The sequence below is a fragment of the Pelophylax lessonae genome (genome assembly GCF_965119305.1).
Source record: "Pelophylax lessonae genome assembly, chromosome: 10".
NCBI lineage: Eukaryota > Metazoa > Chordata > Amphibia > Anura > Ranidae > Pelophylax > Pelophylax lessonae.
The window spans coordinates 32,150,734-32,177,597 of NC_138777.1; the positions used below are offsets into that span (position 1 = coordinate 32,150,734).

The 26,864-nt window shown below is 42.5% G+C and overlaps 1 protein-coding gene across 1 annotated transcript in view; it reads right to left on the bottom strand.

The window, feature by feature from the left end:
- LRRC4C (leucine rich repeat containing 4C) overlaps window positions 1–26,267 on the bottom strand; it is a 1,031,944-nt gene extending 1,005,677 nt beyond the window's left edge. The window contains exon 1 of the mRNA XM_082269627.1: window positions 26,167–26,267. The gene's annotated coding sequence lies outside the window, so the exon portion shown is untranslated. The remainder of the gene's footprint in view (window positions 1–26,166) is intronic.
- Between the last annotated feature and the right edge of the window lie 597 nt (window positions 26,268–26,864).

The following is a 26,864-nucleotide window of genomic DNA, read 5'->3' on the forward strand; positions in this document are numbered from 1 at the left end:
CCCTCAAACCTTCAGAAGTATGAGATTGTGTTCACTGTACCCCACAAAGATTGAGTTCACTGCACCCCACAATGATTGTGTTCACTGCACCCCACAAAGATTGTGTTCACTGCACCTCACAAAGATTGTGTTCACTGTACCCCCCAAAGATTGTGTTCACTGCACCCCACAAAGATTCTGTTCACTGTACCCCACAAAGATTGTGTTCACTGCACCCCAAAAAGATTGTGTTCACTGCACCCCAAAAAGGATGTTGTTCACTGCACCCCAAAAAGGATGTTGTTCACTCCACCCCAAAAAGATTGTGTTCACTGCACCCCACAAAGATTGTGTTCACTGCACCCCAAAAAGATTGTGTTCACTGCACCCCAAAAATGATTTTGTTCACTGCACCCAAAAAAGGATTTTGTTCACTGCACCCCAAAAAGGATGTTGTTCACTCCACCCCAAAAAGATTGTGTTCACTGCACCCCAAAAAGATTGTGTTCACTGCACCCCACAAAGGATTTTGTTCACTGCACCCCAAAAAGATTGTGTTCACTGCACCCCAAAAAGGATGTTGTTCACTGCACCCCAAAAAGGATTTTGTTCACTGCACCCCAAAAAGATTGTGTTCACTGCACCCCACAAAGGATTTTGTTCACTGCACCCCACAAAGATTGTGTTCACTGCACACCAAAAAGGATTGTGTTCACTGCACCCCAAAAAGATTTTGTTCACTGCACCCCAAAAAGATTGTGTTCACTGCAGCCCAAAAAGATTGTGTTCACTGCAGCCCAAAAAGATTGTGTTCACTGCAGCCCAAAAAGATTGTGTTCACTGCAGCCCAAAAAGATTGTGTTCACTGCAGCCCAAAAAGATTGTGTTCACTGCAGCTCACACACAGAAAAATGGATGTGGATCACTGACACCTGCCTATCTCCAATCCCACACCACACAGCAATATCGATTGTAGTTTGTAGAACACAGTTTCCCTAAAATTCAGCAGACTCTGTCCCTAACAGGATTGAGAAGAGATCGTAGATCAGGATTGAGTGCAGACCCCACCCCCCACACAGCAATATCGATTGTAGTTTGTAGAAGACACTGACCCTATAATTCAGCAGACTCTATCCCTAAAATGCCTACAACTCGCCCTGCCTAAACACTCCGACCTGTCCCTCAATTCTATCCAGACACAAATGGTTTTTTCCTGCCTATCTTTCCCTAATCAGCAGCCAGCACGTTGATGTGTGCTCTGTCCCTGAATCTAAGCAGCATAATGACGCCGCTGCGGCTGCCTCGAACTTATAAAGACTTGGTCACATGCTTCAGACGGCCAATCACAGCTACTGAGACATTTGCAGGCATGGCTGGGATGGCTTAAGGCACACCAGTTAAACGATTGTTGATTGGCTGTTGAAAGCCCGCCATGAAAAGAGCGCCAAAGCATGCAAAACCCGGAAATAAAACGACCGAACACGGATTTTTACCCGAACATACAGTAAAGTGTCCGTGTCCGTGTTCGGGTACAAAAAATCCAATTATTCGGTACGAACACGAATAATACAGTCCGTGTTCGCTCAACACTATATACCATACATTACAATGTAGAGTGTGGAGCAGTGTGGAGTATATACCATACATTACAATGTAGAGTGTGGAGCAGTGTGGAGTATATACCATACATTACAATGTAGAGACGTGAGCAGTGCGGAGTATATACCATACATTACAATGTAGAGTGTGGAGCAGTGTGGAGTATATACCATACATTACAATGTAGAGACGTGAGCAGTGTGGAGTATATACCATACATTACAATGTAGAGTGTGGAGCAGTGCGGAGTATATACCATACATTACAATGTAGAGAGTAGAGCAGTGTGGAGTATATACCATACATTACAATGTAGAGAGTAGAGCAGTGTGGAGTATATACCATACATTACAATGTAGAGTGTGGAGCAGTGCGGAGTATATACCATACATTACAATGTAGAGTGTGGAGCAGTGTAGAGAATATACCATACATTACAAAGTACAGAGTGGAGCAGTGTGGAGTATATACCATACATTACAATGTAGAGAGTAGAGCAGTGTGGAGTATATACCATACATTACAATGTAGAGAGGGGAGCAGTGTGGAGTATATACCATACATTACAATGTAGAGAGTGGAGCAGTATGGAGTATATACCATACATTACAATGTAGAGTGTGGAGCAGTGTGGAGTATATACCATACATTACAATGTAGAGTGTGGAGCAGTGTGGAGTATATACCATACATTACAATGTAGAGACGTGAGCAGTGCGGAGTATATACCATACATTACAATGTAGAGTGTGGAGCAGTGTGGAGTATATACCATACATTACAATGTAGAGACGTGAGCAGTGTGGAGTATATACCATACATTACAATGTAGAGTGTGGAGCAGTGTGGAGTATATACCATACATTACAAAGTACAGAGTGGAGCAGTGTGGAGTATATACCATACATTACAATGTAGAGTGTGGAGCAGTGCGGAGTATATACCATACATTACAATGTAGAGAGTAGAGCAGTGTGGAGTATATACCATACATTACAATGTAGAGAGTGGAGCAGTGTGGAGTATATACCATACATTACAATGTAGAGTGTGGAGCAGTGTGGAGTATATACCATACATTACAATGTACAGAGTGGAGCAGTGTGGAGTATATACCATACATTACAAAGTACAGAGTGGAGCAGTGTGGAGTATATACCATACATTACAATGTAGAGTGTGGAGCAGTGCGGAGTATATACCATACATTACAATGTAGAGAGTAGAGCAGTGTGGAGTATATACCATACATTACAATGTAGAGAGTGGAGCAGTGTGGAGTATATACCATACATTACAATGTAGAGTGTGGAGCAGTGTGGAGTATATACCATACATTACAATGTAGAGAGTAGAGCAGTGTGGAGTATATACCATACATTACAATGTAGAGAGAAGAGCAGTGTGGAGTATATACCATACATTACAATGTAGAGAGTGGAGCAGTGTGGAGTATATACCATACATTACAAAGTACAGAGTGGAGCAGTGTGGAGTATATACCATACATTACAATGTAGAGAGTAGAGCAGTGTGGAGTATATACCATACATTACAATGTAGAGAGGGGAGCAGTGTGGAGTATATACCATACATTACAATGTAGAGAGTGGAGCAGTATGGAGTATATACCATACATTACAATGTAGAGTGTGGAGCAGTGTGGAGTATATACCATACATTACAATGTAGAGACGTGAGCAGTGCGGAGTATATACCATACATTACAATGTACAGAAGCGAGCAGTGTGGAGTATATGCCATACATTACAATGTACAGAAGCGAGCAGTGTGGAGTATATACCATACATTACAATGTAGAGACGTGAGCAGTGCGGAGTATATACCATACATTACAATGTATAGAGTGGAGCAGTGTGGAGTATATAGCATGCATTACAAAGTACAGAGTTGAGCAGTGTGGAGTATATAGCATGCATTACAATGTAGAGTGTGGAGCAGTGTGGAGTATATACCATACATTACAATGTAGAGAGTGGAGCAGTGTGGAGTATATACCATACGTTACAATGTAGAGAGGTGAGCAGTGCGGAGTATATACCATACATTACAATGTACAGAGTGGAGCAGTGTGGAGTATATACCATACATTACAATGTAAAGAGTGGAGCAGTGTGGAGTATATACCATACATTACAATGTAGAGAGTGGAGCAGTGTGGAGTATATACCATACATTACAATGTAGAGGGCGGAGCAGTGTGGAGTATATACCATACATTACAATGTAGAGAGTGGAGCAGTGCGGAGTATATAGCATGCATTACAAAGTACAGAGTTGAGCAGTGTGGAGTATATAGCATGCATTACAATGTAGAGTGTGGAGCAGTGTGGAGTATATACCATACGTTACAATGTAGAGAGGTGAGCAGTGCGGAGTATATACCATACATTACAATGTAAAGAGTGGAGCAGTGTGGAGTATATACCATACATTACAATGTAGAGAGTGGAGCAGTGTGGAGTATATACCATACATTACAATGTAGAGAGTGGAGCAGTGTGGAGTATATACCATACATTACAATGTAGAGAGTGGAGCAGTGTGGAGTATATACCATACATTACAATGTAAAGAGTGGAGCAGTGTGGAGTATATACCATACATTACAATGTAAAGAGTGGAGCAGTGTGGAGAATATACCATACATTACAATGTAGAGAGTGGAGCAGTGTGGAGTATATACCATACATTACAATGTAGAGAGTGGAGCAGTGTGGAGTATATACCATACATTACAATGTAGAGTGTGGAGCAGTGTGGAGTATATACCATACATTACAATGTAAAGAGTGGAGCAGTGTGGAGAATATACCATACATTACAATGTAGAGAGTGGAGCAGTGTGGAGTATATACCATACATTACAATGTAGAGAGTGGAGCAGTGTGGAGTATATACCATACATTACAATGTAGAGAGTGGAGCAGTGTGGAGTATATACCATACATTACAATGTAGAGAGTGGAGCAGTGTGGAGTATATACCATACATTACAATGTAAAGAGTGGAGCAGTGTGGAGTATATACCATACATTACAATGTAAAGAGTGGAGCAGTGTGGAGAATATACCATACATTACAATGTAGAGAGGTGAGCAGTGTGGAGTATATACCATACATTACAATGTAGAGTGTGGAGCAGTGTGGAGTATATACCATACATTACAATGTAGAGAGTGGAGCAGTGTGGAGTATATACCATACATTACAATGTAGAGAGTGGAGCAGTGTGGAGTATATACCATACATTACAATGTAGAGAGTGGAGCAGTGTGGAGTATATACCATACATTACAATGTAGAGTGTGGAGCAGTGTGGAGTATATACCATACATTACAATGTAGAGAGTAGAGCAGTGTGGAGTATATACCATACGTTACAATGTAGAGAGGTGAGCAGTGCGGAGTATATACCATACATTACAATGTACAGAGTGGAGCAGTGTGGAGTATATACCATACATTACAATGTAAAGAGTGGAGCAGTGTGGAGTATATACCATACATTACAAAGTAGAGGGCGGAGCAGTGTGGAGTATATACCATACATTACAATGTAGAGAGTGGAGCAGTGCGGAGTATATAGCATGCATTACAAAGTACAGAGTTGAGCAGTGTGGAGTATATAGCATGCATTACAATGTAGAGTGTGGAGCAGTGTGGAGTATATACCATACATTACAATGTAGAGAGTGGAGCAGTGTGGAGTATATACCATACGTTACAATGTAGAGAGGTGAGCAGTGCGGAGTATATACCATACATTACAATGTACAGAGTGGAGCAGTGTGGAGTATATACCATACATTACAATGTAAAGAGTGGAGCAGTGTGGAGTATATACCATACATTACAATGTAGAGAGTGGAGCAGTGTGGAGTATATACCATACATTACAATGTAGAGGGCGGAGCAGTGTGGAGTATATACCATACATTACAATGTAGAGAGTGGAGCAGTGCGGAGTATATAGCATGCATTACAAAGTACAGAGTTGAGCAGTGTGGAGTATATAGCATGCATTACAATGTAGAGTGTGGAGCAGTGTGGAGTATATACCATACGTTACAATGTAGAGAGGTGAGCAGTGTGGAGTATATACCATACATTACAATGTAAAGAGTGGAGCAGTGTGGAGTATATACCATACATTACAATGTAGAGAGTGGAGCAGTGTGGAGAATATACCATACATTACAATGTACAGAGTGGAGCAGTGTGGAGTATATACCATACATTACAATGTAGAGAGTGGAGCAGTGTGGAGTATATACCATACATTACAATGTAGAGAGTGGAGCAGTGTGGAGTATATACCATACATTACAATGTAAAGAGTGGAGCAGTGTGGAGTATATATCATACATTACAATGTAAAGAGTGGAGCAGTGTGGAGAATATACCATACATTACAATGTAGAGAGTGGAGCAGTGTGGAGAATATACCATACATTACAATGTAGAGAGTGGAGCAGTGTGGAGTATATACCATACATTACAATGTAGAGTGTGGAGCAGTGTGGAGTATATACCATACATTACAATGTAGAGAGTGGAGCAGTGTGGAGTATATACCATACATTACAATGTAGAGAGTGGAGCAGTGTGGAGTATATACCATACATTACAATGTAAAGAGTGGAGCAGTGTGGAGTATATACCATACATTACAATGTAAAGAGTGGAGCAGTGTGGAGTATATATCATACATTACAATGTAAAGAGTGGAGCAGTGTGGAGTATATACCATACATTACAATGTAGAGAGTGGAGCAGTGTGGAGAATATACCATACATTACAATGTACAGAGTGGAGCAGTGTGGAGTATATACCATACATTACAATGTAGAGAGTGGAGCAGTGTGGAGTATATACCATTAGGGTGACCACGTGTCCCGGATCGCCCGGGACAGTCCCGCATTTGGAGAGTCTGTCCCGGGTCCCGGTCACCCTCATTCCGGGACAATGCAGTGTCCCGGAATGATCTGAGCCCGTTCCGCACTGCCGCACTGCCGCCGCTCCGCTCCCCCACCGAACCGGCAGAAAGGAAGAGGAAGTGCGTGGCAGCGTGAGCTGCATTCATACTAGTGCATCATCATCATGTGCTGGTCTGGTCTGGACTGTACCATGTCCGGGCGCTGGATGAGAGGATGGCTGGCTGGGCTGTACCATGTTAGAGGGCGCTCAGGGTGGGCTGTACAATTCGAGCCAATACGAGAGCAGCGTGAGTGTCCAGTGTGTGTATCTCAGAGCCACTGGCTCCTCCCCTGCCTTGCTGCACGCTGCTCAGTGCGCGGCCGAGTGAGAGTCACTTCACGTCACGTGACGACGGTGACGTCCAGTCCAGAGCCGGGAACCGGGATCTGTCTGTGTGGCGCCGCCTCACCTCAGCCTGCTGTAACTGAGTCACTGACTTTGACTGTCTGTAATCCAACCACGGCCGGCCCATATATCAACATTTAAGAGGAGGACAGGACAAATGTAAGTTTAACTTAATGGATGTTGTCACAGACTGTAATTCCATGTACTTACTACACGTTTACATACAAGTCCAACTTTCTAAGTGCAATAAATGTTAAACAAGTCAAACATTGACACAAGTGAGGGACAGTAATGAAAAAAAAGCTGACACAAGTGGGAGGCTGTAATGAAGAAGAAGGTGAAAAAAGTGGGGGACAGTAATCAAGAAGGGGACTTAGTTAAAGCAGGTGCACATTGTAAACAACCTGTTTTTTAACTAATTGGCAAAAAAAATATAAAAAATCATCTTTTTTTCTTTTTTTTTGGGCGGGGGAGTTGTCGGGGGGGGGGGGGGTGTCCCTGAATGGCAGTTTGGAAAAGTGGTCACCCTATATACCATACATTACAATGTAGAGAGTGGAGCAGTGCGGAGTATATACCATACATTACAATGTAAAGAGTGGAGCAGTGTGGAGTATATATCATACATTACAATGTAAAGAGTGGAGCAGTGTGGAGAATATACCATACATTACAATGTAGAGAGTGGAGCAGTGTGGAGTATATACCATACATTACAATGTAGAGAGTGGAGCAGTGTGGAGTATATACCATACATTACAATGTAGAGAGTGGAGCAGTGTGGAGTATATACCATACATTACAATGTAGAGAGTGGAGCAGTGTGGAGTATATACCATACATTACAATGTAGAGAGTGGAGCAGTGTGGAGTATATACCATACATTACAATGTAAAGAGTGGAGCAGTGTGGAGTATATACCATACATTATAATGTAAAGAGTGGAGCAGTGTGGAGAATATACCATACATTACAATGTAGAGAGGTGAGCAGTGTGGAGTATATACCATACATTACAATGTAGAGAGGGGAGCAGTGTGGAGTATATACCATACATTACAATGTAGAGGGCAGAGCAGTGTGGAGTATATACCATACATTACAATGTAGAGAGGTGAGCAGTGCGGAGTATATACCATACATTACAATGTACAGAGTGGAGCAGTGTGGAGTATATACCATACATTACAATGTAAAGAGTGGAGCAGTGTGGAGTATATACCATACATTACAAAGTAGAGGGCGGAGCAGTGTGGAGTATATACCATACATTACAATGTAGAGAGTGGAGCAGTGCGGAGTATATAGCATGCATTACAAAGTACAGAGTTGAGCAGTGTGGAGTATATAGCATGCATTACAATGTAGAGTGTGGAGCAGTGTGGAGTATATACCATACATTACAATGTAGAGAGTGGAGCAGTGTGGAGTATATACCATACATTACAATGTACAGAGTGGAGCAGTGTGGAGTATATACCATACATTACAATGTAAAGAGTGGAGCAGTGTGGAGTATATACCATACATTACAATGTAGAGAGTGGAGCAGTGTGGAGTATATACCATACATTACAATGTAGAGGGCGGAGCAGTGTGGAGTATATACCATACATTACAATGTAGAGAGTGGAGCAGTGCGGAGTATATAGCATGCATTACAAAGTACAGAGTTGAGCAGTGTGGAGTATATAGCATGCATTACAATGTAGAGTGTGGAGCAGTGTGGAGTATATACCATACGTTACAATGTAGAGAGGTGAGCAGTGTGGAGTATATACCATACATTACAATGTAAAGAGTGGAGCAGTGTGGAGTATATACCATACATTACAATGTAGAGAGTGGAGCAGTGTGGAGAATATACCATACATTACAATGTACAGAGTGGAGCAGTGTGGAGTATATACCATACATTACAATGTAGAGAGTGGAGCAGTGTGGAGTATATACCATACATTACAATGTAGAGAGTGGAGCAGTGTGGAGTATATACCATACATTACAATGTAAAGAGTGGAGCAGTGTGGAGTATATATCATACATTACAATGTAAAGAGTGGAGCAGTGTGGAGAATATACCATACATTACAATGTAGAGAGTTGAGCAGTGTGGAGTATATACCATACATTACAATGTAGAGAGTGGAGCAGTGTGGAGTATATACCATACATTACAATGTAGAGAGTGGAGCAGTGTGGAGTATATATCATACATTACAATGTAGAGTGTGGAGCAGTGTGGAGTATATACCATACATTACAATGTAGAGAGTGGAGCAGTGTGGAGTATATACCATACATTACAATGTAGAGAGTGGAGCAGTGTGGAGTATATACCATACATTACAATGTAAAGAGTGGAGCAGTGTGGAGTATATACCATACATTACAATGTAAAGAGTGGAGCAGTGTGGAGTATATATCATACATTACAATGTAAAGAGTGGAGCAGTGTGGAGTATATACCATACATTACAATGTAGAGAGTGGAGCAGTGTGGAGAATATACCATACATTACAATGTACAGAGTGGAGCAGTGTGGAGTATATACCATACATTACAATGTAGAGAGTGGAGCAGTGTGGAGTATATACCATACATTACAATGTAGAGAGTGGAGCAGTGTGGAGTATATACCATACATTACAATGTAAAGAGTGGAGCAGTGTGGAGTATATATCATACATTACAATGTAAAGAGTGGAGCAGTGTGGAGAATATACCATACATTACAATGTAGAGAGTGGAGCAGTGTGGAGTATATACCATACATTACAATGTAGAGAGTGGAGCAGTGTGGAGTATATACCATACATTACAATGTAGAGAGTGGAGCAGTGTGGAGTATATACCATACATTACAATGTAGAGAGGTGAGCAGTGTGGAGTATATACCATACATTACAATGTAGAGAGGGGAGCAGTGTGGAGTATATACCATACATTACAATGTAGAGTGTGGAGCAGTGTGGAGTATATACCATACATTACAATGTAGAGAGTGGAGCAGTGTGGAGTATATATCATACATTACAATGTAGAGAGGTGAGCAGTGCGGAGTATATACCATACATTACAATGTAGAGTGTGGAGCAGTGTGGAGTATATACCATACATTACAATGTACAGAGTGGAGCAGTGTGGAGTATATACCATACATTACAATGTAAAGAGTGGAGCAGTGTGGAGTATATACCATACATTACAAAGTAGAGGGCGGAGCAGTGTGGAGTATATACCATACATTACAATGTAGAGAGTGGAGCAGTGCGGAGTATATACCATACATTACAATGTAGAGAGTGGAGCAGTGTGGAGTATATACCATACATTACAATGTACAGAGTGGAGCAGTGCGGAGTATATACCATACATTACAATGTAAAGAGTGGAGCAGTGTGGAGTATATACCATACATTACAAAGTAGAGGGCGGAGCAGTGTGGAGTATATACCATACATTACAATGTAGAGAGTGGAGCAGTGCGGAGTATATAGCATGCATTACAAAGTACAGAGTTGAGCAGTGTGGAGTATATAGCATGCATTACAATGTAGAGTGTGGAGCAGTGTGGAGTATATACCATACATTACAATGTAGAGAGTGGAGCAGTGTGGAGTATATACCATACATTACAATGTAGAGAGTGGAGCAGTGTGGAGTATATACCATACATTACAATGTAGAGAGGTGAGCAGTGTGGAGTATATACCATACATTACAATGTAGAGAGGTGAGCAGTGCGGAGTATATACCATACATTACAATGTAGAGAGTGGAGCAGTGTGGAGTATATAGCATGCATTACAAAGTACAGAGTTGAGCAGTGTGGAGTATATACCATACATTACAATGTAAAGAGTGGAGCAGTGTGGAGTATATACCATACATTACAAAGTACAGAGTGGAGCAGTGTGGAGTATATACCATACATTACAATGTAGAGAGTAGAGCAGTGTGGAGTATATACCATACATTACAATGTAGAGAGGGGAGCAGTGTGGAGTATATACCATACATTACAATGTAGAGAGTGGAGCAGTATGGAGTATATACCATACATTACAATGTAGAGTGTGGAGCAGTGTGGAGTATATACCATACATTACAATGTAGAGACGTGAGCAGTGCGGAGTATATACCATACATTACAATGTACAGAAGCGAGCAGTGTGGAGTATATGCCATACATTACAATGTACAGAAGCGAGCAGTGTGGAGTATATACCATACATTACAATGTAGAGACGTGAGCAGTGCGGAGTATATACCATACATTACAATGTATAGAGTGGAGCAGTGTGGAGTATATAGCATGCATTACAAAGTACAGAGTTGAGCAGTGTGGAGTATATAGCATGCATTACAATGTAGAGTGTGGAGCAGTGTGGAGTATATACCATACATTACAATGTAGAGAGTGGAGCAGTGTGGAGTATATACCATACGTTACAATGTAGAGAGGTGAGCAGTGCGGAGTATATACCATACATTACAATGTACAGAGTGGAGCAGTGTGGAGTATATACCATACATTACAATGTAAAGAGTGGAGCAGTGTGGAGTATATACCATACATTACAATGTAGAGAGTGGAGCAGTGTGGAGTATATACCATACAGTACAATGTAGAGGGCGGAGCAGTGTGGAGTATATACCATACATTACAATGTAGAGAGTGGAGCAGTGCGGAGTATATAGCATGCATTACAAAGTACAGAGTTGAGCAGTGTGGAGTATATAGCATGCATTACAATGTAGAGTGTGGAGCAGTGTGGAGTATATACCATACATTACAATGTAGAGAGGTGAGCAGTGCGGAGTATATACCATACATTACAATGTACAGAGTGGAGCAGTGTGGAGTATATACCATACATTACAATGTACAGAGTGGAGCAGTGTGGAGTATATACCATACATTACAATGTAGAGAGTGGAGCAGTGTGGAGTATATACCATACATTACAATGTAGAGAGTGGAGCAGTGTGGAGTATATACCATACATTACAATGTAGAGAGTGGAGCAGTGTGGAGTATATACCATACATTACAATGTAGAGAGTGGAGCAGTGTGGAGTATATACCATACATTACAATGTAGAGAGTGGAGCAGTGTGGAGTATATATCATACATTACAATGTAAAGAGTGGAGCAGTGTGGAGTATATACCATACATTACAATGTAGAGAGTGGAGCAGTGCGGAGTATATACCATACATTACAATGTACAGAGTGGAGCAGTGTGGAGTATATACCATACATTACAATGTAGAGAGTGGAGCAGTGTGGAGTATATACCATACATTACAATGTAGAGAGTGGAGCAGTGTGGAGTATATACCATACATTACAATGTAGAGAGTGGAGCAGTGTGGAGTATATACCATACATTACAATGTAGAGAGTGGAGCAGTGTGGAGTATATATCATACATTACAATGTAAAGAGTGGAGCAGTGTGGAGTATATACCATACATTACAATGTAGAGTGTGGAGCAGTGCGGAGTATATACCATACATTACAATGTAGAGAGGTGAGCAGTGCGGAGTATATACCATACATTACAATGTAGAGAGTGGAGCAGTGTGGAGTATATACCATACATTACAATGTAGAGAGTGGAGCAGTGTGGAGTATATACCATACATTACAATGTAGAGAGTGGAGCAGTGTGGAGTATATACCATACATTACAATGTAGAGAGTGGAGCAGTGTGGAGTATATACCATACATTACAATGTAGAGAGTGGAGCAGTGTGGAGTATATACCATACATTACAATGTAGAGAGTGGAGCAGTGTGGAGTATATACCATACATTACAATGTAGAGTGTGGAGCAGTGTGGAGTATATACCATACATTACAATGTAAAGAGTGGAGCAGTGTGGAGTATATACCATACATTACAATGTAGAGAGTGGAGCAGTATGGAGTATATACCATACATTACAATGTAGAGAGTGGAGCAGTGCGGAGTATATACCATACATTACAATGTAGAGAGTGGAGCAGTGTGGAGTATATACCATACATTACAATGTAGAGAGGTGAGCAGTGCGGAGTATATACCATACATTACAATGTAGAGAGGTGAGCAGTGTGGAGTATATACCATACATTACAATGTAGAGAGGTGAGCAGTGTGGAGTATATACCATACATTACAATGTAGAGAGTGGAGCAGTGTGGAGTATATACCATACATTACAACAGGCCCGGACTGGGACAAAAAATAGGCCCGGGCATTTTGGACTGAGCAGCCCGCGGGGGGGCGTGGCGGGGAGGGACGTTCGCCGGGATGGTTGATGAGAGGATTTAATGTTCCAGGATGTGTGGATTGGATTACGGTACCTTTTTTAGTCTAATCTGATAGATTGGGTCCGATTTAGATCAGAGCTGCCATATGATGCGTTTTTTTTTGTTTTACTTTAAATCCTGTTTTGATGGTTGAGTCCTAAAATTAGTATGAAGCAGCACAAGATGAGGGTTACTCTAATCAAGGGGTAGACCACCTTTTTTGGCACAGTGTGCCGAAAAATGTTTTAAAAGAAATTGGGAGTGCCAGATACATAAAAAAAAAAACTGTCAACTTCATATAAAGTAACTGCTGTAAACCGCTTGAATAGTAAGAAATCAAGTGAGCTTTGCACCTTCACAAATCAGATCACCCCAATTCCTGCACCTTCACACCTCAGATCACCCCAATTCCTGCACCTTCACACCTCAGATCACCCCAATTCCTGCACCTTCACACCTCAGATCACCCCAATTCCTGCACCTTCACACCTCAGATCACCCCAATTCCTGCACCTTCACACATCAGATCACCCCAATTCCTGCACCTTCACACATCAGATCACCCCAATTCCTGCACCTTCACACATCAGATCAGCCCCAATTCCTGCACCTTCACACCTCAGATACCCCCAATTCCTGCACCTTCACACCTCAGATCACCCCAATTCCTGCACCTTCACACCTCAGATCACCCCAATTCCTGCACCTTCACAGCTCAGATCACCCCAATTCCTGCACCTTCACACATCAGATCAGCCCCAATTCCTGCACCTTCACACCTCAGATACCCCCAATTCCTGCACCTTCACACCTCAGATCACCCCAATTCCTGCACCTTCACACCTCAGATCACCCCAATTCCTGCACCTTCACACCTCAGATCACCCCAATTCCTGCACCTTCTCACCTTAGATCAGCCCAATTCCTGCACCTTCTCACCTCAGATCAGCCCCAATTCCTGTACCTTCTCACCTCAGATCAGCCCCAATTCCTGCACCTTCACACCTCAGATACCCCCAATTCCTGCACTATCACACCTCAGATCACCCCAATTCCTGCACTATCACACCTCAGATCACCCCAATTCCTGCACCTTAACACATCAAATCAGTCCCAATTCCTGCACCTTCACACCTCAGATCACCTGGCAGGCTGGCACTGGCAGAAAATATTTTATTCAAATCAGGATTTCTTCTGCAAATAGGCTGGCATCAGAGTCAGATAATTACCAAAATCTATGTCACCATGACACATGATCAAAACATTAGGAAAAATAAGGTTTTCTTCTGCAAATAGGCTGGCAGTGGCATCAGATCAGACAATTAACAAAAAACAATCTCATCAGACACATGACATGACCAATTCAAATCAGGATTTCTTCTGCAAATAGGTTGACCTGGCACTGGCAGGCATAGTACTAGATTAGTACTATGCCTGGCTGCCAGTGCCAGGCCAGCCTATTTGCAAAATAAATCCTGATTTGAATTAAATTGTTGCTGCCAGTGCCAGCCTATTTGCAGAAGAAATCCTGATTTCTTTGAATAAAATTGTTGCTGCCAGTGCCAGCCCAGCCTATCTGCAAAAGAAATCCGTAAGTAGAAGTCACTCCTCTCTCCAGACCTCCACTTACCTTGGGTGTGCTGTGCGGTGCGGCTGCAGAGTGTTCCCGCTGGAGATAGTACAGGAGATGGTCAGAGACTGCAAACATGATACAAGAGATGGTCAGAGACTGCAAACATGATACAAGAGATGGTCAGAGACTGAGGACGTGATACAAGAGATGGTCAGAGACTACGGACCTGATACAAGAGATGGTCAGAGACTGAGGACGTGATACAAGAGATGGTCAGAGACTGAGGACGTGATACAAGAGATGGTCAGAGACTGAGGACGTGATACAAGAGATGGTCAGAGACTGAGGACGTGATACAAGAGATGGTCAGAGACTGAGGACGTGATACAAGAGATGGTCAGAGACTGAGGACATGATACAGGAGATGGTCAGAGACTGAGGACGTGATACAGGAGATGTTTAGAGACTGAGGACGTGATACAGGAGATGTTTAGAGACTGAGGACGTGATACAGGAGATGGTCAGAGACTGAGGACGTGATACAGGAGATGGTCAGAGACTGAGGACGTGATACAGGAGATGGTCAGAGACTGAGGACGTGATACAGGAGATGGTCAGAGACTGAGGACGTGATACAGGAGATGGTCAGAGACTGAGGACGTGATACAGGAGATGGTCAGAGTCTGCAGACATAGTACAGGATATTGGCAGAGACTGCAGACATAGTACAGGAGAAAGTCGGAGACTGCAGACATAATAGAAGATAGGGGGGCCGGAGAGCACAGGGAAAGCAGATAGCACTGGAGGAGCTGAAGGGCAAGGGGGGGGGGAACTGGAGAGAATTAAGGGGGGGGTTGGAAAGCATTGCAGGGGGGTTGGAAGGCGCAGGGCATGGATAGCACTGGGGGGGGGGACTGGAGAGAATTAAGGGGGGGGGGGGGTTGGAAAGCATTGCAGGGGGGTTGGAAGGCGCAGGGCGTGGATAGCACTGGGGGGGGGGCAGGCAGGGAAAACAGGGGGATGGAGAGAATGGGGGGGGGGGACTGGAGAGCACTGGGGGGACTGGAAATCACTTAGGGGGGAGCCAGGGTGCACAGGGGGTGGAGAGCACTGGGGGAGCCAGAGTGCATAGGGGGGATTGAAAAGTACTATGGGGACTTGAAGAGCACGGGGGGGGGCGCTAAGATCACTGGGGGAGTGGGGAGCAGTAAAAGAAGTTGTATAGGAGGGGGATGGGACAGCTGTATATAGAGAAATGTATTATATTTCCATATTTCTCCTGCAGCCGCAGAATGCCTGCAGAGAGGAGAATCAGGCATCCATCCAGCGGCAGCAGGGAGGAATAGGCAAACATCAAAAATCCTCTATATGCAGGCTGCAGCCGCCCCATCCATCCCCCTCCTATTGAGCAGTCACACACGGCCGGGGCTGCACAGCACTGTCTGCAGGCAGGCACTTACCTTCTCTGCTCTTCTCTCCCCGCCGCCCCCCCTGCGAGCAGCCCGGAGTTGGACCGAAGGAGCTGCCATCTGCAGGCTGCAGGTGCTTGAGATGCCGTCCGATCAGTGGCAGGGCTGGGCTGGCCGCGCCGGGCAGGACACCGGCGGCCGGCGGGAAGTAAAGTAACACACGCTGAACTTCTTGACTTCCGTCTCCGCGGCCAATCAGCCTTCTGCTCAGGGGGGTGTGACTCACACCTCCCCTGAGCAGAAGGCTGATTGGCCGCGGAGCCGGTAAGCTGAAAACTGGCAAGTACATCGGCCGGTGTTTGTAATTTTGCGGCCGCAGTGAGGGAACTTACTTTTACCGTGGATGACTCGCGGCGCCGCGGCCCACCGGGACAATGCCCGCTGTGCCCAATGGTCAGTCCGGCCCTGCATTACAATGTACAGAGTGGAGCAGTGTGGAGTATATAACATACATTGCAATGTGGAGAGTGGATCAGTGTGGAGTATTTATAACATACATTGCAATGTGGAGAGTGGATCAGTGTGGAGTATTTATAACATACATTGCAATGTGGAGAGTGGATCAGTGTGGAGTATTTATAACATACATTGCAATGTGGAGAGTGGATCAGTGTGGAGTATTTATAACATACATTGCAATGTGGAGAGTGGAGCAGTGTGGCGTATATAACATACATTACAATGTACAGAGTGGAGCAGTGTGGAGTACATAACAAGGATCACAATGTACAGAGTAGAGTAGTGTGGAGTAAATAACATACATTGCAATGTACAGAGTACAGCAATATGGAGTATGTAACATACATGACAAAGTACAGAGTAGAGAGGTGTGAAGTATATAACATACATCACAATAAACAGAGTGGAGCAGTTTGGGATATATAGTATACATCACAGTGTACAGAGTAGAGTGGTGTGAGTGGAGTATGTAACATACATGGCAATGTACAGTGTGGATTATGTAACATACATGACAATGTACAGAGCTGAATGGTGTGGAGTATATAACATGCAAAACAATGTACAGAGTAGAGTGGTATGAAGTATATAGCATACACCACAATGCACAGAGTACGGTAGTGTGGAGTATATAGCATACATCATAATAAAGCGAAGCAGTGTGGCGATCATAACATGCATCACAATGTACAGTACAGAGTACAGCAGTGCAGAGTATATAATATCACAATGTACAGAGTAGAGCAGTGCAGAGTATATAACATCACAATGTACAGGGTTTAGTGGTGTGGAATATATAATATATAACATACATCATAATGTACAGAGTAGTGGTGTGGAGAATATAACACACATCATGATATACAGAGTGGAGCAGTGTGGAGTATATAACATCCATCATAATTTACAGAGTAGAGAAATGTGGAGTAGAGTATATAACATACAATGTACAGAGTTTAGTGCTGTGGAGTATATAAAGTACATCTCAATGTACGGAGGGGAGGGGAGGGGAGTGGAGTGAATTATATAACAGTGAAGTGAAGAGTTCCCTTCACTGGAACTAAGGGGCCAAGCCCAAGCCCTGAAAAACAACCTCCACCATAACCCCCCTCCACCAAATGATTTTGACCAGTGCACAAAGCAAGGTCCATAGGGGACATGGCTGAGCGCGTTTGGGGTTGAGGAACTTGACTGTTCTGACCTCAACCCGAAAGAACACCTTTGGGATAAATTAGAGTGCAGACTGCGAGCCAGGCCTTCTTGTTCATCAGTGCCTGACTTCACAAATGCACTTCTGGAAGAATAGTCAAACATTCCCATAGACACACTCCTAAGCCTTGTGGACAGCCTTACCAGAAGAGTTGAAGTTTTTTTAGCTGCAAAGGGTGGGCTAACTCAATATTGAAGACTGGGATGCCATTAAAGTTTGTGTGCGTGTAAAAGCAGGCATCCCAATACTTTTGGTATTATAGTGTACATCACAATGTACAGAATAGAGTAGTGAAAAGCATATAACATGCAACACATGTGCATTGCAGTAGTCACAATAAATGGCACCCCAGCGCACTGAACATAGAGCAGGTGCATTGTGGGAAAGCACTAAAATGAGTGAGTTATACCGTGTGTTGCTGCAACCCACAAGTATGAATGGGTCCTAATGGCCCCAATTGTCTTTATAGACAATTGTTTTAAAAATTGTTTCTGAAATTAAACAATGCCGAGTAAGCTCAGAAAACAAATTATTTTAGTTCTTTAGCCCAACTCAGCTCCAGAAACGGATACATAATTGCTAATAAGTTACATTTTGAGATCTAAAAAAAAAAGCTTTGTGATTAGAAACTATTGAACAGATTTTGTATTAGACCCAAAGTTGTTTAACCTTCAGCTTGTGCCAAGGAAATTAGCTCCTTTGTAAAGTAATGCAGAATATATTTGCACTCTATAAAAGTACAAATAAATAAAAGCCTACTACAGAGCACATCCAATTAAAATCACAGATGTAGCCAGTATGTTGGTATTTTAGCTCATAATAAATCAATACAACAACCTTAAAAAAAAAAGGTAGTTTTTATATCAGAGCGAGCTTTGATAAAAGGTCACAGCCTCCCAATTCACGATGGGAAAGCAGATGATTACAGTTTCTTTGTAAGTGAGGGAACATATGCCGCCCATATAAAATTCTGCTTGCTCGGAGTATCATGATCAATTAGGCTCCATGCCCAGGAAACCGTTATTATCCTCCTGTACAGGTCTAGAAAATAATTTCTCAACAGAATTCCTGTCCCTCCACCACCGTGAATACGATGGGATTTTCATTGCATTAAAAAAATAAATAAATAAATAAAATAAAATAAATAAAAAGTAGCTATAACATTTTCCCGTTATTGTTCCGTCAGTTCCAGGTTTAACGTTATTTGAAATACGACTTTTAAATTATATTTTTCATAGAACAAAAAAAAAAAAACTTTATACTAAATTCCACATAAGCCAGAAAATGCAACGAAAACACATTTTTTTTAAAAAATAATAACATTTTTAAAGCAGAGTTCTGGCCACAAAATCATGCCTGTAGATTGTATGGCATCCGCTTCCTTATCCTTACCTGAGCAAGAATTGGATATTCCCGGCTTTGTTTTTTGCTTACTTACCTTATTAGAGAGGATAATATACTCACCTTACCATCCACTTCCTCCTTCCCCGGCCGCAGCCCGCGCCGTCACTTCCGCTTTGCAATGATTCCTGGGAGCTGAACGTCATTGCTCCCAGGAATCAATGCGCCAGCACCGGCCCCGACGTCAGTTCCGGTGCAGGCGCGTCATACCTTGGTAAACAGCTTCTGGGCAGCTGTGCAGGGATGACGCTGCAGACCCGGAAGTGACGGCGGGGTCGGCGCAGTGCATTGTGGGACCGAAGAGGACGGAAGAGGACGCAGAAGAGGATCGCGCTGGCTTCAAGCTGCCCACACCTGAGATGGCAGCGCTGGAGAAGAAATTCTAAAAGTGAGTATTTCTTCTAAAAGGTAAGTGCGAACCGGGACAGATCAGAGGCTAGCCATTGTGGAATGTACTAGCCCTGACTGTCCTGGGGGTATGTTCATTGAAATTTTTTTTTCTGTGGCCGGAACTCCGCTTTAATAATGCCTTGCAGAATTCTGGATCTCAAAGTATCCTCCAATTCCAGTGTTATATGGGAGGGAACAAATATGAGAAAAATACGTACAAACATAAATTGGTTATTTTCAGCTTGCAAATGACACTGGCAGGGAAGGGGTTAACTTTATTGTTGATCAAGGGGTTAAATGTATGCCTCATGCTTACTGACATATGTGGGGGGGAGGGGGTTGTGTGACACAGGCACAGATCGCAGGTTCAGCTATGCTGAATCCTGTAATCTGTCACTGTCTGTCACAGAGGAGATCCGCCCGCTTTGTTTACACAGGTGGGCATATTTCCTCACTCGATCCCCGACGATCGGGGAAGAGTGGCGGTGATCACTGCCTCTCCTCCCCTGGCCCAACTCCCGCTGTGACTGAATACAGCGGGAGCGAGCCTCCGGTGGCGCGCGCGTGCCGCAGAGAGAGGGGAGAGTCTGGTGACGTAGGTCTACGTCGCTAGACCTTAACGAGCCACTTTGCCGCAGTGGCAGCACAGTGACCAGTGGTAACGTGGTTTAATTTTACCTATAGTAAGGCTTACCTATAAGTAGTGTTAATATCTCCCAAATGTGCACCGTTTAGCAGATATTTACTTTGCATGCAGCCAGTGACATCACTTGCGCACCCGCTCTGAAAGAACGGCCACCCGTGCCATTCCTTTAGAGCCCTGTGCCGTGACCGGCCGCTCCCGCGTGCATGCGCGGCAGTGACGTCTTTGCAGTCCCTGCCAGTTACAGAGCTGGAGTCCACGAACCCAGAAGCAAGACGGGTGAAGATGGAAGCTGTCTCCAGCGACAGTCACCACTACCATTAAGATTTGCATGAAAATAATGACAGTATATAGAAATCGAATAAATAAAATGTAATTAAAAGAAAAGAAAAAAAAAAGGAGAAGCAGCACAGTAATGAGTATATATACTGTATATATATATATATATATATATATATATATATATATATATATATAGATAGATAGATAGATACAGCTATAAGGTGGTCAGCAAACGAAAACTGCTACTGACAAAAATCAGGTCTCGTGCCCTGCCAGACAGGACTGTGCTGTATAAATCTCAGGACTGGATGGACATAAATATAAATCCTCTGGAAGGTAAGCACATAAACAGTGTTTATAACACATATACATATACATATACATATATATATATATATATATATATATATATATATATAGTGCCTTACGAAAGTATTCGGCGCCCTTGAACTTTTCGACCTTTTAAAAGATTGACAATTTAAATCATTTTGTATCCAAATGCGGCTTTAAACTTCTCCACAACAGTATCTCGGACCTGCCTGGTGTGTTCCTTGTTCTTCATGAACGGACCTCTGAGACTATCACAGTGCAGGTGCATTTATACGGAGACTTGATTACACGCAGGTGGATTCTATTTATCATCATTAGTCATTTAGGTCAACATTGGATCATTCAGAGATCCTCACTGAACTTCTGGAGAGAGTTTGCTGCACTGAAAGTAAAGGGGCTGAATAATTTTGCACGCTCAATTTTTCAGGATTTTATTTGTTAAAAAAGTTTGAAATATCCAATAAATTTCGTTCCACTTCATGATTGTGTCCCACTTGTTGTTGATTCTTCACAAAAAATTACAGTTTTATATCTTTATGTTTGAAGCCTGAAATGAAATGTGGCAAAAGGTTGAAAAGTTCAAGGGGGCACTGTATATCTATCTATCTATCTATCTATCTATCTATCTATCTATCTATCTATCTATCTATCTATCTATCTATCTATCTATCTATCTATCTATCTATCTATCTATCTATCTATCTATCTATCTATCTATCTATCTATCTATCTATCTATCTATCTATCTATCTATCTATCTATCTATCTATCTATACAGTGGGTACGGAAAGTATTCAGACCCCCTTAAATTTTTCACTCTTTGTTATATTGCAGCCATTTGCTAAAATCATTTAAGTTCATTCTTCTTCCTCATGAATGTACACATAGCACCCCATACTGACAGAAAAACACAGAATTGTTGACATTGTTGCAGATTTATTAAAAAGAGAAAAACTGAAATATCACATGGTCCTAAGTATTCAGACCCTTTGCTCAGTATTTAGTAGAAGCCCCCTTTTGATCTAATACAGCCAGGAGTCTTTTTGGGAAAGATGCAACAAGTCTTTCACACCTGGATTTGGGGATCCTCTGCCATTCCTCCTTGCAGATCCTCTCCAGTTCTGTCAGGTTGGATGGTAAATGTTGGTGGACAGCCATTTTTCGGTCTCTCCAGAGATGCTCAATTGGGTTTAAGTCAGGGCTCTGGCTGGGCCATTCAAGAACAGTCACGGAGTTGTTGTGAAGCCACTCCTTCGTTATTTTAGCTGTGTGCTTAGGGTCATTGTCTTGTTGGAAGGTAAACCTTCGGCCCAGTCTGAGGTCCAGAGCACTCTGGAGAAGGTTTTTGTCCAGGATATCCCTGTACTTGGCCGCATTCATCTTTCCCTCGATTGCAACCAGTCGTCCTGTCCCTGCAGCTGAAAAACACCCCCACAGCATGATGCTGCCACCACCATGCTTCACTGTTGGGACTGTATTGGACAGGTGATGAGCAGTGCCTGGTTTTCTCCACACATACCGCTTAGAATTAAGACCAAAAAGTTCTATTTTGGTCTCATCAGACCAGAGAATCTTATTTCTCACCATCTTGGAGTCCTTCATGTGTTTTTTTAGCAAACTCCATGCGGACTTTCATGTGTCTTACACTGAGGAGAGGCTTCCGTCGGGCCACTCTGCCATAAAGCCCCGACTGGTGGAGGGCTGCAGTGATGGTTGACTTTCTACAACTTTCTCCCATCTCCTGACTGCATCTCTGGAGCTCAGCCACAGTGATCTTTGGGTTCTTCTTTACCTCTCTCACCAAGGCTCTTCTCCCCCGATAGCTCAGTTTGGCCGAACGGCCAGCTCTAGAAAGGGTTCTGGTCGTCCCAAACGTCTTCCATTTGAGGATTATGGAGGCCACTGTGCTCTTAGGAACCTTAAGTGCAGCAGAAATCTTTTTGTAACCTTGGCCAGATCTGTGCCTTGCCACAATTCTTTCTCTGAGCTCTTCAGGCAGTTCCTTTGACCTCATGATTCTCATTTGCTCTGACATGCATTGTGATCTGGAAGGTCTTATATAGACAGGTGTGTGGCTTTCCTAATCAAGTCCAATCAGTATAATCAAACACAGCTGGACTCAAATGAAGGTGTAGAACCATCTCAAGGATGATCAGAAGAAATGGAAAGCACCGGAGTTAAATATATGAGTGTCACAGCAAAGGGTCTGAATACTTAGGACCATGTGATATTTCAGTTTTTCTTTTTTAATAAATCTGCAACAATGTCAACAATTCTGTGTTTTTCTGTCAGTATGGGGTGCTATGTGTACATTCATGAGGAAGAAGAATGAACTTAAATGATTTTAGCAAATGGCTGCAATATAACAAAGAGTGAAAAATTTAAGGGGGTCTGAATACTTTCCGTACCCACTGTATCTATATATATCTATATCTATATATCTATATATATCTATATATATATATATATCTATATATATATATATATATATATATATATATATATATATATATATATATATATATATATATATATACTGTTTACGTGCTTACCTTCCAGAGGATTTATATTTATGTCCATCCAGTCCTGAGATTTTTTTTTGTTTTTTCTTTTTCAAAATTGTCATTTAAAGCCAAAAAATAAAAACAGCAGAGGTGATCAAATACCACTAAAAGAAAGATCTATTGATAGGAAAAAAATACATACATTTTAAGTTCTTGCACTGCTTGCATTAAAAATATATTTAACGATTTATTAATGAATACAGAGCTGCATAAATGTGAAAGAAAAAAATGTTTTAAAACAGAAAGTAAAAAATATATATAAATTGTTTTTAAATTGACAATCTTTTTTAGTTTATAGCCAAAAAATAAAAACAGCAGAGGTGATCAAATAGCTCTAAGAAAGCTCTATAAGTGGGGAAAAAAAATACATACATTTTGTTTGGGTCCAGTATAAGCATTACTGTAATTTGACTGCTAGAGAACAAATAAATTTAAATTATTGCACTGCTTGCATTAAAAATATATTTAAAGATTTACTAATGAATACAGAGCTGCATAAATGTGAAAGAAAAAAAAATATGCCCTATAGTTGCATCCCATTGGATAGTGGGTTTGTAGGTGCTTTGCCTGAGTTCCAAATTGGGAGCAAAGTGATCGCCCTGTTTTCTAGTTTTGGCAATGGAAGAAGATTTGTTGAAGAGTAAAAGAAAAGCTGCTGCTAGACAATGTTACTTTTATGACAGGTTCACTTTATTTAAAGCCCGGAGCCACTTATCCTAAAAAAGAAAAGTGTTCTCGCTGCCCACACAAAATCCAATATCCAACTGTCATTTTCTAGTACATGTTAGAGAAGGTGTCTGACTGCTTGACAGGAACGAGAAAAATACTTTCCTTTTTAGAAATTCTAGCAAATGCAGTCACCCACAGTAACCAATCAAAACGCCTTTCACTGATCTGACTTCGGTGAATGGACACTCATTTGCTGCTGGTCACTGCTTTTTGTGATATCTTAGTGAATTCTACAATAGGGATCTATGTGGATCTTAGCACTTAGTGGATGACACTGAAAAGTAGAAAGGTGTGATACACTGGATCTCTTAACCACTTCAGCTCCGGAAGATTTACCCCCCCTGTATGACCAGGCCATTTTTTTTGCGATACGGCACTGCGTTAGTTTAACTGACAAATGCACGGTCATGCGACGACATACTCAAATATGTCATATTTGTTTAATGGGACCCAGTAAGGGCTCAGTAATATCCCCACTCGGCAGATCTCCAGCTTATTAGTACCCCTGTTAAGAAGCAAGTCCCCAGCTTATTAGTACCCTTGTTCAGTAGATCCCTTGCTCAAAATTACCCCCAGCTCTGCTGATCCTCCCCCTCAGTAGTAACCCCGGCTCTGGTGATCCCCCACTCAGTAGTAACCCCCAGCTCTGCTGATCTCCTACTCAGTAGTACCCCCAGCTCTGCTGATCCCCCACTCAGTAGTAACCCCCAGCTCTGCTGATCCCACACTCAGTAGTAACCCCCAGCTCTGCTGATCCCCCACTCATTAGTAACCCCCAGCTCTAGTGATCCCCCACTCAGTAGTAACCCCCAGCTCTGCCAATCCCCCACTCAGTAATAACCCCCAGCTCTGCTTATCTCCTACTCAGTAGTACCCCCAGCTCTGCTAATCTCCCACTCAGTAGTAACCCCCAGCTCTGCTGATCCCCCACTCATTAGTAACTCCCAGCTCTAGTGATCCCCCACTCAGTAGTAACCCCCAGCTCTGCTTATCTCTCACTCAGTAGTAACCCCCAGCTCTGCTGATCCCCCAATCAGTAGTAACCCCCAGCTCTGCTGATCCCACGCTCAGTAGTAACCCCCAGCTCTGCCAATCCCGCACTCAGTAATAACCCCCAGCTCTAGTGATTCCCCCACTCAGTAGTAACCCCCAGCTCTGCCAATCCCCCACTCAGTAATAACCCCCAGCTTTGCTGGTCCTCTGGTTTGCTGATCCTCCTCTCTCCAATCCCCACTTACCTCCCACTATATTTCTCCCACGTAGCCAACAATGTGTGACATTTGCTAGTTTCTCTGCTCTGTTCCCGCAGCTCTGCTGATCCTTACCACTCAGTCCTCTCTCTCCAGTCCTCGCTCACCTTCCTGCGTCTCAATGCTGCACACCAGATGTGATATCTGCACCGGACACTTCCAGAATATATACACATGAACAGGAAGTTACTGCTGATGATGTTTTTTTTCAGTTCACTTGTTGGTTTCCCAGTGCATTCTGGGATATCTCATACCTGCACTACCTCCAAATCAAAGACAAGAGCAAAAGTTTCAGGTGGTGTAAGCGATGTCATAGACTTCTATGGAGGCTTTGGAGAAGTTTTGAAGCACCAAGAAAGTAACATATGGTAACATTGTTGAAGCAAAGCAAAGCAAACACAACGTGTAAACAGGACTGAAAGGTAACAATTTTATTTCGTGACCGGAGCTTTGATTGGCATTCAGAGTGCTTCAAAAAAGCATGTGCAATGCCACATTTTGAAGCAAGTGTGAACGAGTCCTAAGTCCTCCAAACATAAAAATAAACAAATAGCCCATTAAATTGTCATTTAACAAAGCCAGCTTTTGCTGCAATATTTACTTTCAATCCAGCGATTTTCCCCTGCAGTACTTTTTCCACTAGATGTCCTCAGTCTAATGGCCATCATCATTCAACCCACTTCTACTGAGCCCAGGTTTTCCTGGACTCCCCACGACCTTTGACAGGACAATGAAAGTAGAAGCAGGACAGTGATAAGCTAATTTCTCTGCATATGCCCTCTCCTCCTATCAGCATGCTTGTCAGCACATGAACGGATTGGCTCATTGTGCTGCTTCCTTACTCCATACTCCAGCTCTGCTGTACAGTGACTGCAAGAGGCTGACACCAGATCAAATTTACATAGGTACTTACACTGTTTGTATTGAAAAAATACATTCAATTATGTATTAATGATTACATAGATGCATTAACTTTAAAGCAGTAGGTGTTTTCAGTCTGGTTAACCAGCATATGGAAGGATCATACCAATTATCCCTCACGGTTCCTATAATTTTACCTGTCTAGCACAAACTTTGTTCCACAGAACCAAGCTCTGAGAAAGGGGGATCTGCTGAACCCCTGAGCATGTTGGCTTTTTTATATTTTTATATATATATATATATATATATATATATATAGTGACAGTGCAGTTAGCTGTGTGTGGGTATGTCGCCCAGGATTGGCAACCAAGCAGGTTGAGAGGCTCCAGGAGGATTGTTTTATTTTGAGGAGACTGTGTTTCTGTTTCCTCTGGGGTTTATAAAGTCCAGATGAAATACATCTGAACA